Source organism: Cnephaeus nilssonii (genome assembly GCF_951640355.1).
Source record: "Cnephaeus nilssonii genome assembly, chromosome: 3".
NCBI classification, from domain to species: domain Eukaryota; kingdom Metazoa; phylum Chordata; class Mammalia; order Chiroptera; family Vespertilionidae; genus Cnephaeus; species Cnephaeus nilssonii.
In genome coordinates, this window is record NC_137074.1 from 2,655,623 (window position 1) to 2,670,708 (window position 15,086).

A 15,086-nucleotide genomic window follows, 5' to 3' on the forward strand; every position below is an offset into this window, starting at 1 on the left:
CATTGGGATGGACAACACAGCGGCTCCCGCCCCCCAGGTTCAGGCCAGCGGGGCCTCCGGGCCCTGATCCATAGAGAGCCTCCCGTCCTGTGGCTAAAGGGCGAGGAAGCACAGCGTGGCCGGGCCCATGGTGTCCACATGAGGCCTGCAAGCCCCAGCCCGTGGGTCCCAGGCAGCAATGGAGCCGTGGGTGCCGGGCCATCGAACCCTGACCGAGGGCAGCCTGCCAGCTGTCCCTGTTCACCCCACGAGCCCCCCTCTCGGGCGGACCCCTAACAGTGTCACATCAGAGAGTGCGCGTGCTATAGCAACGCTCCCGGGGGTCACCCCGCACTCGGGCGTCCAGGCGCCAGCGCTGTTGGCCTTGCTGGGCAGAGCCTGCGGGCCGCGGTCCTGGGGAGAGCGAACAGGATCCGAGGCTGAGGTGTGGGAGCTCCCCGGGGAGGGGCCCGGCGGCTCTCCGCCTCCTCCCAGACCACCGAGGTCTGCTGGCCTGGGAGAAGCTCCGTCCGCAGCTCCCGGGGGGACGTGGACACAAGAGGACCCAGAAAAGAAACAGAAACCCTGCCTTCTCAGTTCCTGTTCCCCCCATTTTTGTCTCCGCAGCTCACTCGCTCTGTCTCGTTTCCCTGTGGCGCTGGGATGCGAACCACACCTGCCTTTCCATTCGCCTTGAGGACGGAGGGGAACTGGGCCCAGGGAGGGGGAGGACCCGGGTGCACGCTGGGCCACGTCAGAGGAGGTGGGCGTGCAGAACCTCAGCCGCGGCGAAGCCCAGGGGGTCGGGAAACCATGAGGACGGCCTCTCCCCTGGCATCACCCCCTCACCACGGGACTGGCAACTCCAGACAGGTGGGCGGGGCAGGTGGACACGTTCAGACCGACCAGGGGCCTGAGGGGACACAGACGTCATGATCATTGGTCCCCACGATGTCCTCTCTCTCCCCCGCCCCCTCCGCCTTCTTCTCCTCTTCCAACGTCATTGTGAGGCTCCAGTGATGGAAAGTCAAAGAAGACCTAGCCCTTGGACCCTTACAAGGGACAAAGCCATGCACAGGGGCGTCCTGGGTGATGTTGGAGCCCACAGGACAGTGCGCTGACGTTTGGGACCATCCTTTCTTCCCTCCAACAGTGAAGTAATTCATGCCACCCCGCGCTCTGTAACCGAAAAAACAGACGTGAAAGGTGCCCCGAGGAAAATCCCATGGGAAAGAGGCGAATGGCTCACTGGGATCCGAGAGCTGAGAGAAAGCCCGGGGCCCTCGGAGTGCCTGGGGCCCCATTCTGTGATTTATTGTCTGGGGGTCTGTCTTCCTGTCCTGCGGGAGCCTCTGAGGGCAGGGCCGCCTCGTGCCCCGCACCTGCACCTGACCGTGTGGCCATATCACAGATCTGCAAGGACGCTCGTTGTGGGCACCTGCATGCTCCTCCCAGAGTGATCTTGCACTCGGCACACGTCACAGCCTGAAACCCAGAGTCGCTCCCCAAAGGGTTTCGTTAGTATGCCACCTGCGCTGCCATTCATCTCCCGCCAGCAAAGCTCTGAGGCCGCCCTCCTGCAGCCTGGCTTCCCTCTTCCCCGATGGACTTCATGGGGTTTATTGAACTGGTGTATTATCTCTCATGTGAGAAGAATTATCAGTAGTTTCCATTTCAGAGAAAGAATGAGAAGCCTATTAGACCTCCATGGGACTAGGCCTGCATTCACTTCTAATGTGATCCTTCCACCTGGAGCGCTGGGACCTTCTGGAACCTTCTGGAACCTTCTGGAATCTTCTGGAACCTTGCACGGGCTGTCCAGCTGCTGGCACTGAACTCAGTCAAAACATTTGCTCAGTTCATGCAGTCTTCAGCTGTTCGGGTGCTCATTAGAAATGGCTGTACTCCAAAGGCCTAAATCATTTCAATAGAAATGGATACATTTAATAAAAACAATCTCCTTTATGGAATTGCTTCAGGTACTTTTTGCTGGTTATTATTTATTTTCAGTCCCAGAAAATCATGAAATAAATTGCTGGTGCATAATCAACTCCAAATATTTTGAGTCAGGCTGATTTTGATGACAGAAGGATTTTTTGAAGGAGTTTTATGATTTTCACAGCGCAAGTGATTTTATGGGGAAAAAAAGTTCCCACATAATAAAGCTTGGAAAGCGCTAGCGGGTTGTTAGTTTCCTCCAACAAAAGCACCCACAGCAGTAAAGCAAACAAGCCCACGGTGGACGGAGATGTGGTTTCTGGAACTCTCTCCAACCTTGGCTCCCTCTGGGGGGCTCCCCAAGGACAGGATTACTTCATGTCAAAGCAGAAACCCTCCTGAAGCAGTAAACAGCCCACAGTTCTGGGAAGCATGGACAGCATGGAGCAGAAATGACGATGTGTTGCCCTTGGAAAGGCTGTCTGAGACCAGGAAGGTTTAGACCCGGGGGAGCCACCTCTGCTGCCTGGGGACCGCAGAGTCCTTCTCTTCCTGTGGCCTCTCTCTCTCTCTCTCTCTCTCTCTCTCTCTCTCTCTCTCTCCTTCCCTCTCTCTCTCTCTCTCTCTCCCTCCCTCTCTCTCTCTCTCTCTCATTCTCTCTCTCATCACCTTCTTTCTCAGGACAGCCATCGCCAAACACAGAGCACCAACGATATTGTCACAACCAACCCGGGAGACCCATTAATTCTTAATTCTTCATGAGAGCTCAGGCCACGCCCCGCACGTCCACGGCCATAGTCCTGTGTTTGGGGCTCATACAGAACTTGCAAAGTGGAAGACAAGAGCCCTGGACGGCTCCCTTCCCACCAGTTTTGTGGTAAAAACCAAACTGATACTCTCTTCTCCCCACCACACGTCTGTCTCGTTTCGCGCTACGGTGAGCAGGGGTGGCAGCACCAGACTCTCACTGAGGAGAGTCATAGCTCAGTGAACCGCGAGTGGATGTGAGTCCGCTGCGATCCCCGGGAGGAAGCGGCGGGAGCACCGCAGAGCCCACCCCTGGACCCGCGGCGCTGTCTCTGCATCCACCGGGGCTCCCGCTGCGAGGCGAAGGGCGACCTGGCCCACAGAGAGAGCACGGGGCGCAGGAAAGTTCCGTCCCGGCGTTAGACGGCACCGAATAGACTGTCCAGACAAGGGGGTGAGGGCTTTGGGCAGACGCGGGGCGATCCGCCTCCACTGGAAGCGCGAGAGCTGGAGTCTTCGTCTGCTCCTTTGGCAACGGGGACCTGCCCTTGTTTTAAACCAAACAAACGCTGACAAGGAAAACCAGCTGCTTCCACAATGAATAAGCCCTGACCTCAGCGCCTTGTGCAGGGCTGGGGTTGTGCGTGTCAGGGTTTCTGTTTCCTGGATATGTTCAGTGCGCTGTCCGTGCAGACCGAACAGCAGCACCAGATGTGGATGAGAGCACGGCCCCCTGGCGCTCCCCGTCCGAGGTCTGGTGGCAGTTACCGCTGCTGTCAAATATAGTAACAACGGGATGGGCGGCTGGACCCAGGGCTGCCAGGTGCTGGCTGAGCCCCCCGCACAGCGGGCCACGTGGAGGCTGGACGCATGCAGTAGGGTGGGAGCCCCCCAGTTTTGACTCAAACTGAGCGCCCAGAGCCTGCCTGGCAGTTTCCACCGCGGCAAAGGAAACCCGAGCGTATTGATCCCGGGACCACTTGACCCTCAGGGTCACTCATGTGCGACCCACAGGCCGGCAGTGAGTAACATTGATTATGTCGCAGGCAGCGAATGGACACTAAAAAGTCTGAAACAAGAGGAGCGGGGGTTGGCAGAGGTACCAGCATCGGCTGCTCCCCCTTTCCCCCCCCCGCCCCCCCCCCCCCGTCTCCGGTCCGCCCCTCCCTTCCAGGTACTGGGCAGCAAGCGGGCCCAGCTATAGGCTGTGGCGCTGGTGGGCCGGCTGCGTGCCCTCCTAGACCAGGCAGCCACCTGCGCCCCGGGGACGGCTCAGGTCTGGGGAGCCCAGCAGTGGGAGCCACCTCCTCCTTAGGACCAGCGACCCGGGTCTGCAGGAGCGGAGCCGCCACAGAGCCAGCACCGGCAGCAGCTTCAGAGCCGGGGCGCCTAGACGATTTGCAGGAGAAGCGAAGGCTACGCTTTGGAAAAGTTGCCCGTACACTCCTCACTCCTGCAGCCTCGACCCCACCCCGTCCAGTCTCCATGGGGTCCAGGCTGGGAAATGGGTCCGGCTCAGACTGCTCCTGGGCTGGTCTCGGCGCGGCCTCTGGTGAACGGAATGGCCTTGAGCACGTTTCTCAAAGGCTCTCAGGGATGGCGGGGACACTGCAATGGGATCTGCCTCTCAGAACTCCTCATGAATATCCAATGAGACAGATGACGCAGGAAACACACTAGCCCAATGGCCAGCGCATATCCAACACGCCATGGATGCCGGTGTGCAGGCTGCAGAGAAACCGCACCGAGCCTCTTCTCAAGGCGGCCCATGGCCCACAAGCAGAGTGTGGAGGCCAGCACGCTGAGAGGCCCCTGGAGGTGACACCGCCTCTCGCCAGCCCTGTCTCTCTGAACTCAACACGTCGGAGATGCCGGAAGTCATTCACTTCCTCAGCGGTCCTTGTTCTCTCTCTCTCCAGCCTGGGGACACGTGCTCCCTTGTCTTGGAACACACTGTCAACACCTCCAGTCATCCATGCATCACGCCCTCCGCACTCCGGCACTAGGATGGGTCTCCCTGCCCCAGGCTTCCCAGGGCGCACACCCTGTTGTGTTCGCTCGTTCACACTGGCCCACGGGTCTGTAAGCTCCAGGAAATCGGAGCTATGCTTTGTTCCTCTTGCTATCTCTACACCCTGGCAGAGTTCTCATCCCATAACGGGTGTCTATCCCGTCAATATTGACTGAATGAATGAATGAATGAAGTTATAAAACCACTTAAGGGATTCAAATGACTAGTATCTTCATTCTAGGAGGCTGGATCCAGAGGTGAGCAGCCTCTGAGTAGAATAAGATAGGAAGTGAGTATCTGGTGCAAGAATAAATAGGACATAAACCTGTTCCACTCTTGGCTTGTGCTGAAGAAATGACCAGTTGTTCCCCAATATCCACTCTTCTCTCATAGTAATAGAGTCTTATTTTAAGTTGGGCCTGTGATCACTTAAAAAAACTACATTTCCCAATATCCCCTGCAGTTAGATGTAACCAGGTTTTGGATAAGCTGTGACCAATGACATGTAAAGCTAAGTGTTGCCCTCTTCAATCCGTTCGCTACTAAATCTGGGCTAGAAGTATTCGGTCAAAGCCATCAGTCTCTGCCAACTGTGTGCTTTGTGTCAGACTCTGGCATTCTCCTTTGAATGACAGTTGGAATGCATTTTTTGTTTTATTCTTCCTTTGGGTCTAGTCCATGGCCTTTACTGATGTTAACTAAGATTTAACACCACACTGTAAGATCAGCACATGTGTAGGTCCAAAGCACACAGCAGGACATTGTACCTGTCGCTGGTGAACAGGGGATCTCACGTCAGCGGGCAGCCAGTGCCCGGAGCAGCTGTGAGGACGCCCTCCCTGTGCGGCTCTCGGTGCTGTTCTCACTCGCAGCCCCGATGACCGGGAACGGCTCAGAGCATTTACTGATCTCACCGTCTGGACGCTGGCACTCGGAACAGGCTGGCTTAGGCAGCCAGTGCACCGCCCGCTGCCTGGGAGGGGACCTCAGCCGACGGGACAGCGGTCTGCGTACCACGTCGCGGCTGCGTTCTGTCCAGTGGTCGGCAAACTCATTCGTCAGCAGAGCCAAATAGCAACAGCACAACGATGGAAATTTCTTTGGAGAGCCACATTTTTTAAACTTAAACTTCTTCGAACGCCACGTCTTCAAAATAGACTCGCCCAGGCCGTGGTGTTTTGTGGAAGAACCACACTCAAGGGGCCAAAGAGCCGCAGGTGGCTCGCGAGCTGCAGTTTGTCGACCACGGGTCTAACCCACAGCAACAGCCAGAGGAACAGAACGCCTGATTGTGTGCAGGAGATCCCACAGCTGCCCTTCCCTCCTCGCGGTTCCCGATGGGTTGGCTTAGAGAACAACGAGACCCACCCATCCTTTCAGGGAGGTTTTTGGAAGGTGAGTAACTGGCCCTTTAACACACAGTTTTCTTTAGCCTTGTCTGCCTGTGTTTCAGTGCTTATGTTCATGCCTGTGTTTGCCCACACCCGTGCATACATGCACACACATGCATGATCCCAACCGTGACTGCACTGCATCGAACGTGTGGCAGCAGCGCCGCCTCCTCCCATTCTCCCAGCCGAAACCGTCAGAGCCCTGCAGTCTGGGCCCGCTTCTGGTGTGCATGGCACAGACCCCGTGGCTCAAGGGCTATTTCTGACGCGCAGCTGCTGAGCCGAAACATCTGACAGTTTCCCTTCTCCTGGCGGGTTTGGTGCGAGCTGCCAGTAAACGACCATTGGTTTCGGTTCTTGTGAGCGAAGAGACTAATATTAGATAATGGCTCCTCCCACACACGCACTTTCCTCTGGCTGTTAGCCTGGAGGCCCCGGCCCTGAGAAACCAGCAGGGCTGTCCTCAGGCGGCCGGGCGTCTCTCTGGGCCCCGGGGCCCCTCTGGTTTACTGTGTCTGACCCAAGGGGAGGACAGAAGGTCAGCGCCCCTGCCCCCACTAGGTCCTTGCTCTCCCCAGTGGATCACAGACTCCTGGCTGTGATTCACTGATGTCGTCTGTGTGCTTGGAGGCCATGTAGTGAAATGCCCAGCTCAGGGAAAGGGGTGATCAAAATCCTATGCAATAAAAGACTAATATGCAAATTATCCCCTCTACCTGGAGTTCCACCAGGGGGCGGGGCCGGCCGGCCAACTGCCCGCGGCCCCTCCCCCCTGGAACTGTGAGGCCCACGAAGACCTGTAAGGACGGTGTCTGTCCCTAAACCCTTAAAGGGCTCCCTCATTATTTTCAAAGGGAATATTCATATATGTACACACACATACATATGCTCTCACATGAAACATGCATTCTCTTTGTAAGTTAACAGAGATGGATCATAACGTTTGAAGAGGTCAATGGAGTTTGCATGAGGAGGTCTGGCGTCATCTGATGGAGGAAAGCTTTATCCTGTTACTCAGGGACACTGGCCACCTGTCTGTCTCAGTCGCCGTGGAAAACCCTCCCGTGGGCGAGGAAGGGCTGCGAAGGGAGAACCGAGTCTCTCGTGTAACAGAACCGGCGCTCGATCCCTCCTCACCCGGGCACCGGGCATGGCTCACGACCAAAGGCCCAGTTTCCCAGGACGACGTATCCGCGTCAGGGCTGGGGGAGGGTGGCATTTTCTAATGCTGGTCCACGGCAGACCCTGTGACGTCAGTTCTCTCCCCAAGGGCTTTTCCCTCTCGTGCTTCCGTGCACCGGATCGGCATCAGATGAGCTTTCTTACACGGAAGGTTTGACCGCCAGTGATGGCGCCTGCGAGAGAGCAGTTGGAGGGTTCCAGCAATATGGCGCCCCTGGTACCCTAACACCCGGCCTCTTCAACGCCTGTCACAGCGCCAGAGGGACTAGTACATGCTTTTGAAGGACGCGGCTCGGTGGACGGATCCGAGGCCAGCAGGGCTGAGCAGGAGCACAGACACAGAAAGGAGAGTGTGAACGCGGACAGCAGTCCACGTTACCTGGATACTCGGGGAAATAGAGCTTTAACTGGGCGTGACCTGACGGGGTAGGTGACCCCACATAAAACTAGGGTCTCCCAAGGCCTGTGCCCTCCGTGAGGGGATGGACCCGAATAGATTCTCCCACGAATGTAAACGGCCAGGGTGCGGCCGGGCCTGGTCCTGGGAAGAGGGGAGGAGTGTCCTCTGAGGGTTTGTGACTCCATCCCAGCAGCTCTGAGCATCCGCACAGGGGGCCTGGCATCGCTGTCCTCTCCGCTGGGAGAGGCCCCGGGCCTGCATCCAGGAGCAAGGCAGCGACGGTGCTGTGGCCCCTGCGACTGCGGGTGCCCAGGGAGCCCTCCTTGCTGCTGGGAGGGCGGGGAGAGCAGCGAGACGGACCCCCAGTCACAGCCCAGAAAGCCGGGCCCTCTCAGCCCTGCCTTCTCTCACATCTGCCCAAACCAGGGAGCCTGGTCTCCCCTCCAGCCCCCTGCAAGGTGGTTAGTTGGGAGAGCAGGTTACGTGGGGAGGAAGGGGCCGAGGGGAAGCGGAAGTGGCCGGGCCCAGCCCTCCCTGGGACAAGCCTGGATCTGGATCATGGCCTCTGAGGGCTGGCGGCCTGGGCGGAGCAGATGGTGGAGTGGGAGCCCCGGCGGGCGGTGGGGCGGGGGGATGACAGGACCACTGGGAAGGCCATCAAACACAGGCCTGAATGGGGCCGCATACTCCCTGCGTCCCAGGGAGAGCAGGCAGGGCCTTTCACAGCCACATGGCTCCTCCTGCTGAGGCCTCACCCCCCCACCCCCCGCCATCTCCCCGTGTGGCCTGCCCTGCAGGGAGGAGGAACTGAGCGGTGCCTGCAGGCCGCCCGGCCTCCTCTTAGTGAGAAAACAGTCTTTAAGCTGAAATGCCAGCTCGGCTCCTGCGGGAGGCCCGGGGCAGCGGGCGGCAGAAGCGCGGCTCCTGGGTGGACAGGGTCAGAGCTGCTGCCCGAGAGGCCGCCTGGTGCTGGCACCTCTGCCCCGGGAACAGGCCGCTCCTGCCGGTGGCCACGGGGATCTGGTTACAGCTGCGCCGGGGGGAGGGCGGCCGGGGTCACGCCAGGCCACGAGCCGTCCGGGAACTCGCTGGCCCTCCCGCCCGCAGCCAAGTGGGACAGGCGGGCCCTTCCTCACCTCTCGGGCTGGGACAGCACCCGGCCTGCCACGTGCCGGGGCCCGGCACACCGAGGAGGCCGAGTCTAGGGAGGCCGAGTCTAGGGAGGCCGTGCGCTGCCTGCTCCTTCCGAGGGGGGGCCCGCTGTGGAGCCGTCCATGTGCGCCCGCGTTCCTTCCTCCCGCCGTCCTCCCGTCCCCCGGACTGTACCTGGGCGGCGCCTCCTCATCATAAGACTCAGCACGGGGCTTCCCCAGGCAGGTTCCCCCACATGGAGGCCGCAGGCCCTTCTGCTGCGGGGAGAATACCCCCACGGGTAACAGCCCTCCTGTAACAGCCCCGGTGTTACACCCCTCCCCCCGCACGTAACACCCCTGCTCTGAGTGTAACACGGCCCTGCTCCCGTGTAACACTGCACCCCGGCCCCGATGGCATGGACATGCCCTGTTCCCGCCTTGCTCCTCCAGGGGACGCGCACACAGCGAGGCACAGCGTCCCCGCCCAGCACAGGGCGGGCACCGGCAGGAGCTGAGCTGGACCGGCCTGAGCTGGAACTGCCCACGGGGAGGAAGGGTGGGTGTTTGCGTCACGGGGGCTGGGGTAGGGGGTGTCCCACTTGCGGGAGACACTTCCAGAGGACCCAGAGATTGGACAGGAGCAGCCTGGGAGGGGTGCTAGAGGTCAGAGACCACAGGAAGCCGGAGCCCCGTCACAAAGGGCGCCTGCTGGCAGATGAACTGAATAAGTGACAGCCATCCAGGAAGACAGGTTCACCCCAGGACCATCATCAGGGAAGACAAACGCCGGACAACAGCCCTGCTGCGCCTGCCTGGCCCCTTGGAGCCCACTGGGCCCTCTGCATGGTACCCAGATCCTCCCGCGGGATGGCGGCCTACAGCAGCATTAAAGTCCCAGGCAGAGCCCCTGCAGGCAGGGCTCGGGCAAGCGTGGTGCCCGTGTGATTCCACTGAATCGCCACCTCCACTCTATGAAACAGGGGTTCTCGTTCTCCCTGTAAACACCAGGTAAGCTGAGCTCCAGGCTGCCCAGCTGCGGAGAAGTTGGCTTTCGGGGCACTGCTGACCTGTACCCCACTAGGCCTCAGAAAGCCAGTGCGGAAAGACACCCACACACACACACAAAAGGGTCTGATGGTGAGAGGAAGCACGTCCCCGGAAAGAAAGTGACCGACTTCAGAAAGTGGGAGACTTGAGGGTGAAGGGAGCTGTCATCTGGACGCATCGCAACAGGCTGGTGGCGAGGGCCAACAGGTGTCTGCTTTCCGAGAAGGAGGGGGAGGGCGAGGAGAGGGTGACGCAGCAGCACCTGTTCTCCTGCTGTGTCACCGCCAAGGACTTCGAGACAGTTGGCAAAGATCACGAGACAAAAGGATGGGCAAGCTCTGGTCCGTGAGTCCGTGGCAGATACCGAAGAACAAGACTTCCATTGGGCCTAAAAACCACTGAGATGCAGCCGCAGAAATGCCAAGCCAGTAAGTGTGCAAATGAAAGAAGAAAGTGGCAGGTGGGGAGACTGTGAGTTTAGTAAGAGATGAGGTGGAAGCCAAAGGAGAGAAAAAAATAGGTATTTTCAATCCAGTTGTTGAGACCAAGCCACCCATAAGTACAGAAATGAATAGTATCCAGGAGAAATATAGGCCTGTTTTTGAGGAATATTGGGAGAAGCTTGTCTAGTGGTAGGAAGAAAATCATAAATACACTTAATGTAAGTATCTATATATATAAAAGTCTAAGTGACCATTACGACCAAACGACCGGAACAACCAGCCCACCAGTCGCTATGATGAGCACTGACCACCAGGGAGCAGACGCTCAAAGTAGGAACTGCCCCCTGGTGGTCAGTGCTCTCCCACAGCCAACCTCCCGTGGCCAGCCAACCTCCCACAGCCCTTCTCCTGGCCCCTACTCCTGCCCAGCCAGTTCCCCCAACAGCCCCAATTGGGGGGGAGGGGTGGCCAGCCAACCTCCTGCGGCCCCTCCCCTTGGCCAACTGGCCCCTGATAGGCCTTGATCACTGGCCAGGCCGAGGGTCCCCCACCCGTGCACAAATTTGTGCACCGGGCCTCTAGTATATCTATATATATAAAAGGCTAAGTGACTGACTGTACATACATTCCAACATCCGACCGGCCGGCCGGTACATATGACACACACTGGCAGTTTAAAAATAAAGGTTGACTTGCGCATGTGCGATACATATAAAGCTCTAACTGGCGCCAATCTAGACAGAGTAGGAATATTCCTACCTGAACCCACTTTCAGACGTGGTCGGTTATATGTTACTTTCTCTTGAGTTTGAAGAGCGTGTGACATTAAAGTTAAAGTTGTAAATACTTCATCACAAGGGAAATTAGTCAAGCATTCTGAAAGTGTTTTTACTCTTAATGTGGTATACAGGGAGATATTAGAGTAAGTTTAATCAATTTATCAGTCATTGTTTTTATCCATGTTGTTTTTATATCATGTTTTTGTTGTTGTTATATCATGTTTTTGTTGTTTTTGTATCATGTCTTTGTTGTTGTTATATCATGTTGTTATTGTTTATTTATTAATCAGTTTATATATTATTTTCATATACATTTTACTAATTTTCTTTCACCTTTGACACTTCTATAATAGAGAAAGGGTAAATAGCGATATTAAAATATTTCTTCTAATTAATTTCCTTCCAATGTGCATGAATCCATGCACCGGGCCACTAGTATAAGTATAAATATCTTATACTTAAAAAACCAAAAATACCCTGCTAGAAATACATTGAATAAGTAATGAACAAGTAAGGCTTGGTTTAGGTCTAAAGTACAGAGGAGACCATGTATTTCCCACATAATTATTCAGCACAGTCCATGTGCACAGCCCTGTGGTAGCGCCTGAGGCCACCAAGGAGAACTGGACATCAAGTTTGCCTTCAAGAGCCTACACCACAGTTAGAAGCAGACAGTGCTGTGCCAAGGGCAAGCCATGGGGTGCAACCCAGCTTCGGCACTAAGGGGGTACATTTTCTGTAGAGAATTTGAAAACAATGATAAAATGAAAAGCCAGCCATTCTAAACAAAGTCAGTGATAAAAGACTCCTCCTCCCAGTGAAGTCTTTTGTTGGTCAAGTCAGGATTTGGCAAAGGACAGCCCGTGGGCTAGATCCAGCCAACTGTCTATTTTTGTAAATAAAGTTTTATTGGAACACAGTCACGTTCATTCATGCATGCATCATCTATGGCTGCTTTCTTTCATGCTACAATGGCCGAGTCGAGTAGCTGGGACGGAGACCAGGTGCTTGCAAAGAATGGCCCTTATGCTAAATGTCTGCTGACCGTGGTCTGTTATAAACAATCACAGCCGTTACTGGTGAATTTTGATCACATATATAACTTCAATTAGCACATTTTTACTACTCGTCCTCTAATGACCTTGTGTTCTATTGCGAAGTGAATTCTACAGCCACAGGCCCATGGCCCAGCCTGAGAACCAAGCGACATGCGTTTGTGTTGACGGTAAATTTGTTGCTGGTTGTGCTCTGGCCCTCTCTCCAACCCTTACCATATTCTTTCTTGCCTCTGAAGAGCGGATTCCGAATAAATGATGGCAGAGCACTCCGCTTGTAAAGTAGAAGACACGGACGTTGTGTTACTCCCATTTTCCAGTTCTGTGTCCATTTAGAAGTTTTGTTCACATTTAAAACTTAACGAAACAAGCACAAAATGCAAAGCATAGTAATTTTGCTGGGTCAGTGCAAATTTTAGTTTTCTGCATGAACTAATTTACAGAATTTAAGCAGTGATTTTACAATAGAAATGAATTTATTTATAAATGTTAATTATTTGGTTTAAAACTAAAGAATAAATCAAGAAAATCATAATTATACAGATTATTGTATGGCTGTCACCGAACATAACTTTGTCACACACATCACACTCCTAAGGTGTACTGCCCGGAGTGGTGGCCACGTCATGGAGAAAGGCTGAGGGTCCGAGAATGTGCCGAGAGAGTGCCACGGGGGTCAGAGGAGGGCAGTCCTTCACACGGAAAAAATCCGTGTTGGTCCTGTTTGTAGAAAATGCTCCTGATGCCATGGCTGTGCCCGTGAGGAGGAGAGCACGTGTGTTTGCCCGTGCACCAGCCGGGCAAAGAGCAACCTCGCTGTACCCACTACACATGTGTGTGAGACCCGGTGGTGGGTTATTCACTCCAAGCACCCACATGAGACTCAAGACGATCCTCAGGATTGCTCAGATAAGGAGAGAGATCGAAGTGAGAAGGACAGCTTTTCTAGTTTATGCCGCTCCTTTTACTTTCAATTCCTCCTTCCTTTCCTTCCTTCCTTCCTTCCTTCCTTCCTTCCTTCCTTCCTTCCTTCCTTCCTTCCCTCCCTCCCTCCCTCCCTCCCTTCTTTCCCTGGACATGCACTGAGCACATCCTATGTGGTAGGCACTGCGCTAGGATTGGGAACTGCAGCTCCCACCCTAACGCCTTAGATGGGCTATGTGTGTCATATGCACATGTGTGTCCTGAGAAAGCAAAGGGGTTCACGGAGCGTGTGCACACGCGTCCCCTAGCAGCCTGCACACTCGGTGCCGCGAAGACTCGGACTGCTGCGTGGACTGGGGGAGAGATGGAGGCCACGCTCTCAGCTACACCTGCCGGGCACCCTCCTTGCTGCCGGCGGCTCCTCGCCCACCGGCCTAGGCGTCCGTGGCTGTGAGTCACTGAGGAACCATCGGGGTGACCCCGACCATAACAAGGACAGCCATTCATTTCCCCTCTGAAACGCGACCCGCCGGCCCATTCATTTTCAGCTTTAATTTTCAGAGGAAATTAGATTCCAACCAGGGCCATTCATCTCTTTAAAACAGAGCCGCGAGGAGAGAGCATTGATCACCAGGAGGAAACGTTCTGAGGTAGGAAGTGGGCAGGACGCCGCGGTCAGGACTCCGGTTTTCCAGGCTTTTCTCGAACGCCTTCACCAGGTCAAGGCTATGGCGTTCAGTCGGGAAGAAAGCCCACTTCAAAGGGCCTGGCGTGCGGGGATGCCCTGGGCCCCTCCACGGGGGCAGGCGCTGTGCCATCAGCTCCCAGTCACCGATCTTCTCCCACCGAAACTCTCCGAGCAGACTCTCGGACCCGGGTTTACACATGTGGCTGCTCACGGTGGCTCCGTGATGGTGAGGAAGTAGCCCATGTATTTACGTGTAGACTTTTTCTCTTAAACTTGTCAATCCTTCCGTATTCTGTCAGCTCTTTAAAAAGGATGATAATTTTCATTAAAGGAAACCAAGTCTTTCTCAATAATTTAATCCAAAGGCGAAACCTCTGAAAATTAGTTTATATCCTTTTAATTTCATCCTTTATTGCTTCTGTATCCTTCGGAAACTGAAGTAGTACTATATCCAGATTTGGGTTTTTGTTCAATTCATCTCACTTATTATCAGTCATTAAATTCCAGGCCTTTAAGAATAGTCTCCTATTGTCTCAAGCTTTTAAGGAAACGTTGCTGCTGTTAGGCTCCTATGTTATAAGAAAAATAAAATGAGCAAACAGAAAACCGAAGTCACGTGAGCGTTTACTCTACCACGTGTAGGCCCAATTGGACTGTTTTCCGTGATGATGTGAGAGGGCTTTGTCCCTGCTTCTACTTATTCCAGAGATGCGCCTATTCGTACTGTCTGCCGCCATCGAATGAATAAAGACAGACTCATGGTTTCACAATGAGTCCTCCTGACACGGGGAATTATGCCTGTAGCCCTCGTAACCAAATCAGAATCAGGAGGCCGCGCCCGTGCCAAGTGACCGCCACGGAGAGATCCTGGTTACAAATACTTCTCAGCTGCTCCGCTACATTCCTGAACACAAAAGCAAGAGTTTCTCCCCAAAATACCTTCCTCCTGCAAATCAACAGCTGTTCCTTCTCCTCACCAGCGATCTAGTGTGCACTGCCTCTTTGTCACCCCAGTCTAGAGAGCACCGCCCTCCCCAGGGGCCTTGGGTCGCGCAGGTAACTGTGTCTCCACACGCAGATGGAGTCTTCTGGAAACCTGGTCAGGGATGCTGCGGAGAAAAGGCCTTTTCCCAGCGTTTCTTCGTCGTCTGGTGGGAGGAACGACACATCGCCCCTTCTGCTTGGGGCAGGGGGCCTCCGCCGCTTTGCCTGTAGAGGTGCCTGCGCTCCCCCGACACCCTCCTGTGCCGGCAGAGTCTGGTGCAGGCAAGAGGAACAAGCAACGTGGCTGGTTTTCCACAGGAAGTCTCCCCGCCCCCCGCATCTCTCCGCCCGTGATAAGAGTCCCATCAGTACAGGTAGGACATGT